The 5,746-nt window shown below is 43.9% G+C and overlaps 1 long non-coding RNA gene across 1 annotated transcript; it reads right to left on the bottom strand.

Moving 5' to 3' along the window:
* Nucleotides 1-1,561: 1,561 nt before the first annotated feature.
* Nucleotides 1,562-3,296, bottom strand: LOC135368575 (uncharacterized). The gene is made up of 3 exons (XR_010414823.1): nt 3,265-3,296; nt 2,597-2,817; nt 1,562-2,000 (listed from the first exon to the last, which is right to left on the bottom strand). It is a non-coding gene; the product is annotated as an uncharacterized LOC135368575 (long non-coding RNA).
* Nucleotides 3,297-5,746: the final 2,450 nt, after the last annotated feature.

Here is a 5,746-nt window from a genome sequence, read left to right as displayed (position 1 = left end):
TAACTACTCTCTTGTAGTTCAAAATGAAGTTGGATACTATGTGCAAAACCTAGTTAAACTGCATTTCCTGCTATCTACATAGTTAATTACATTTAGGTAACTTCAAGCCACAAGATCATTCCATTTTTCTTCTTTGCCTTGATATTATGTAGTGGATAAAACTTTCCACACAAATTGCCATCTTTCTGTCACGTCATTTGTCTCATATATGGAGATCAAGCCACGAGACAACAGACTTTAAAAGTGATAAAACCCCCGTGCCGGGAAACAAGTCAAAGGACGACACAACACACAGCACAGTGTGCATCCTTTGTGTCGTCCTTTGACTAGTTTCCAGGCACGGGGGTTTTATCACTTTTAAAGTATGAAATACTGAACGGCCCAGTTTTTAACAATTTTTGAGACAACAGAGTAGTCAAAAATGCAGTTGAGCTACGACGTAGCAGTTACCTGGTAGCTTAACTAAGAGTTCCACAATATAGCTGCACTACAATTTGAAGAAACAGCAGTATAGTTGGACGGCTAAGATATTAATTGGTGGCTCTCCCGTGCACGCCGGGTGTCCGAGAACGCCTTTGGGATACTGGCGAACCGCTGGCGTATATATCAATCTCCACTGAAGCACGACCCTGAAAAATGTTGTGCGATGGTGAAGGCTACTGTGGTTCTGCACAATTTCTTGAGGTGCAAGACGACTGCGAGAGTACGCTACACGCCGCCAGGAAGTCTTGACGTGGAAGATGTCGTTGCAGGTAACTCTGGCGCGATCATGATCGCGTCAGCCTTGCCAATGCTTAGTGATCGCACTCATGATTGCGCCGACCTATGTTCACAATTAACAGATTGTTGAATTTTATTGTTGAACCACTTATATAGGTAATTTCCATGGCTTAGTCATATCACAAACACATGATCACTAGGAACATTAAGGCACGTGAACACTAGGAATCCTTATCAAGATACTGTGTGAATCAAGTAGGCTTCAAGGATCTCCCTATCCGCTTGGTTTAGAAAGGTACCTGCTGTTGTGGTTTTTCGAAATAGTGGTTCACATCCGCAGTTTTTGCAGTGAACCAGCAGGTGACCAGAGGGGGTGTTACATTTTTGGGCAGCGGCGTGTTCTCTCAACCTAGTCTTCACGTGCCCTGATGTTCCTAGTGATCATGTGTTTGTGATATACCTAAGCCATGGAAATTACCTATTTAAGTGGTTCAAGAATACAAATACTCTGTTAGTTGTGACTACACCGCCGTCCTGTCTCTTTCTTCCGTCCTTGTCTCTCTGCTTCAAAAAAAACCTGAAGTATGACTTACCAACTATCGTGTTTCTCTACGTTAGCAGTTCTTGATTTGACAACATAATTATAGGCACACTACGCAAGGGATCGTGGCGGAACGAGGGAGATCCCCTTGATGACTTTCACAGTGGTGGAGGCATGAACTGCACGACAGATGCAAAGGCAATCCGGGAGGGATACCTTCAAGCAGTACTTCAACAATGAAGGGCAAGTCAGTTGGCAGCACAAAATGATATGAACTGGTAAATTTATTGCACTATTATGATCACATTTAGTTATTGCACACAGTATTGCGTATGTGTTAAAATCATTCTGTGTGGAAGTCTTCAAACTGAATTACGTCTCCCTGCCCAGTTTGCAATGACAATGTGTATTTTACGATAGCCTGCTGTGCAACAATCATTGCAATGTGTCTTTGCACACCTGCAGGGACCTCCCTGATCATGTTTGCTATCATGGCACCATATATTTCGCATTCATCACTTTGCGACTTGTGAAGCCTCTCAGTTATAGCACGCAATAGCTTCGTCCTGTCATCGCTTCGTTGCTTGTCTGCTTTTCTCTTTTCAGACCTGCTGGGGGTGGGGGTGTCTTCCAGAATTGGACTACCACCTATAGGGCTGCTATCCATAGTGCCACCAGCTACAGGGCTACTGCTGCTGCTGCTGTCAAAAACTTCTGTCTCACTCCGACAATCCTGTAACTATTAAATTGAATGTTGTTAGCACAGTTGCGCTTACGTTGTACTTTGAAAGTGCAAAAAGGAGGAAGGAGGGATCTGATTAAACAAAAACAATGATTCTTTAAGTATTCAAGGTAAAAGAAAAAAATCTGTGGCCTATAGTTATGACACACACAACACACAGTTTTTTACTGCCTTAGGTGGAGTTCACATGGGCCAACTTTTTCCACCAACTATGACTAACATTGAAATTGGTCAGATGCCGTCCACCACAAACCTCGACCAGCTGGAGATAGTGCGACGAGACGAGCAGTGGCAGATGACTTCTGGCATCACTGTGGCATTTGGAAAGTGGCACTATGGGTCTGCCAACTCAGACAAACTTGGAACGATGTTGGCCATGGTGGAAAAAGTTGGAAAAAATGGATCATAACACTTCGTCAATCCTGAGTTAGTCATGCTAACTAGTAGAGTTCAGCTGCATGTGTGTAGCTAAAATAATGTAAAGGACTCCTCCGTCAGATAAGTTGATAATGATGTAACCCATTCTCACAATCATGTAGTTGTCATGTTGCTCATGGAGATAGTTTGCTCTGGATACTAAAAAAACTGCTTACGCCATGCTCAGAATCTTCAAATGCTTGGCCAAGATTTAAATTGCATGTACTTTGAACTTGCTTGCAGCTCGAACTCAGGAACTGCATTGCTTCAAAGTGCGCCCACTTGGGTCGATATACTTCGTCGGGGCCACATCCAGATCTTTTGCTTCCTTCAACCTTTCGCACTTCTCGCTGAAACTGGGACCTTAGGTTTGTCCATTTGGCCTTGACAACAGCAGCTGTTGAAAAAAAAGGACATACTGCTCTAATTGTTGACCAATGTCAAAATAAAAACAATGGCACGAATTGGTTGGCTCTGCGTTATTTATTTGCTTTTGGAAAAGACCTGAAACACAGACACATTTCGCTGTGGTTTATTATTGAACTTTAGAAGACAATCTTCAACTGCGAAAATTCGGAGTTCTTCGGAATGAAATGGTATATATGTGCATATCATGTCGTCCTCTGACAAAACTAACGTCGTCGTATTTACATCGTTTTTTTGTGCATTTTGTGAGGCCATGAAATCTTGCCGAGCGAATGTCTGAGACACAAACTTCATACAATTATACACGCTATTTTGAAAGTACAAATATGTATATTGTCATCACGCACGAGAACAAATATTTCACATCATGTGCTTCAATGCGTTACCGAGGGAAACTGCTAATTCAGGTGGTGCTTACCTGTGCATAAAAGTTTTTCCGCAATGCTGCAGAATGTCTTGTCCTTTAAATCACGCCTGTGATACGTCGGCAATCGAATATTCCATATGATGGGACGTTCCTCTACTTCTTTGATCAGCTGCAGTTCGACTTCGTGTGTCCACTCCATTTCAAACAAGCAACAAATGGCGGAACCTTGCATGCATTCACATAAAAAACGTGTTTCGATGCCGATGTCGGTGACAACGCACACCCAAACTGCCAGAAATCCGCAAATTCCCATTATGTTTGCCGGTAGAAATTTGGTCAGCCGCCAAAACAGCAAAAACACGTCTTACAACATGTTTTGCTGATGTTTTTGTCGAGAAATCATGTCACACTGCCACAACATTTGTTTTGTTGTGATGTTGGTGGCGCTGTCTCGCCAATGTGACATCCTCGCCGACAAAACGCGAAACACCGACAGCGTCCGCGGCGCCTGTCTTGTCGATGTCTTGTCGTTGTCCGGTGTTTTGTTTTACAGTGTGACATGCCCTTTAATATTGTTCAACTATCTTCAATTATAACGGCGAGCGTTTTGTTAAGTCCCCATTGGAATTCGATGAGCACCCTGCGAATTAATCTTTGCCACGTTCTTGTTAAGCCTGATTTTTCTCAGAATGAAATTTATACTTTTACTGGTGCACCCCCAGTGCACGAGAGAAGCACACTAAACACCCTAACAAACAGCGTCATTCGCGACATACACGCGTTCTGCATATGTACATCGTGCCGCGCATTGTACACATGTTTCAGCGATTTTTTTAGAAAGAATTTGTCGATCCTTTTGACTTTTTTTCTATCCGGAAAACAGATGATAAACGATAACGCCACACCAAGTTAGCCAGCGTAGACTGAATGTCGTCTGCTAGGGAGCGGCCGTGTTTGAAAAGGTCGCCACTAGCGGCGCCGACACACAAGGTTTGCTGCGCCACCTGGCCCAGCGCAACAGGCCTATTGTGGATACTTCTATGAAGTAAATGAAAGAGCGAACGAGAAGAAAGCTCGAAGCAGATCGCAAAGTATAGGAAAGGCCTCCATAGGTGACGTTAGAGTCACTAAATAGCTTCGCTCAGAGTACTGCAACTGATGTACAACCGCAAGTTCTACGCCAGGGGGCGCCGTGTGGGGACGCCATATTGGATACGCTAAGTTCGTCTGCTATATTAATGACGGATCCAGTCTGTAGACGTTCGCACTTTCTTCTCAGTGGCTCTATTTCTTCTCTATACGACCACGATTCTGCCTCTCGCTTTACCACAGTGGATCAGGGCACTCGAAACGTAATCGCACGTGCTGTTCGGTCAACGTTGCTGCAATTCGCGATGTGAAAGAAGTTTGCAGCAGCATACGGTAGTTTTGTCTGAGCGGCACAAGTTGCTGGCGCTGGGTCATAAGCCCTTGTGTGAATTGCATTGGGCTCACATCACAGGGTTTGTTTGCTGTTCACGGCAATATGAGGTGGAATTTGAATCGAATTTTTCGTCTTCCCTTACCGTATCCTCACAGCGGCGGGGGGGGGGGGGGGTATGAAACCGCACGCGAATGCTGTGTAGATGTGAAGAAGTACTCTAAAAGCCGTGATATGGACATAATGTAAAATACTGAACTGCTTCGACGTATATAAAACAAATGATGGTTTCGGCACGTGTGATTATCCCGCCTGTCCATGTGATGAAGCATTTAGTTTATATTACGTGAGCTGGAGCAGTAAAGTATTTTACATTATGGGTGCGTAGATGGCTAGTGAGCATCGTACCCGTCCATTACAACTACTCTCACACGAACAGCAACAAGCAGGTTGTTTTAATGTACTGCTGAATTATATGCGGAAGAATCATGAAACCAAAAGGCACACCACCAAAAGGTCCCATTAAGGTGCTATTAAGGTGCTCCAGTAGTTAGATTAATGCATGCATATTAGTGCCTTATTTTGCCCTCAATACACAGTAATGCACGAGGTTAATTGCAGCACTGTTATTGTGTGATTATAGCTACCAATCAGCACTTCTGCAACTAGCAGGTTACAGCATAACAAATTGGACAGGTAGAAATCCAGCGAACCAATAAGGGAGAATTAGGGGAAATGCCTCAACACAAGAGCTGCCAATATTTCATTTAGATAGAAATATTGGCGGTTCTCGCCCTAAGGCTGAGGCACTTAGTATGACAACAAGGTTTCATCTCTTTTATTGAAGGCGGGTTTCCACAACGCAGGTGCAAGGCCTTTGCCAAACAATTGGTTGGCCCTGAAAAGGGCCGTTTTACTGTGCTTTTCCTTCTTCTGTAAATCTTCTTCTGCCAGTGCCCTCACATTACGTTCTCGACAAGCACCCTCATAGCAACACTTCTGCTGCCGCACTTTGATGACTTCTGCCTGTCTTCTATCTTGGCATTTATTTTCCGCAAGTAGAAACGCAGTCGCATCAGAAGATAGTGATCAAGGAGCTTTGTGGCAATGTCA

This window comes from Ornithodoros turicata, chromosome 1 (assembly GCF_037126465.1).
Source record: "Ornithodoros turicata isolate Travis chromosome 1, ASM3712646v1, whole genome shotgun sequence".
Lineage (NCBI taxonomy): Eukaryota > Metazoa > Arthropoda > Arachnida > Ixodida > Argasidae > Ornithodoros > Ornithodoros turicata.
This window is presented reverse-complemented; position numbering and strand designations above follow the sequence as displayed.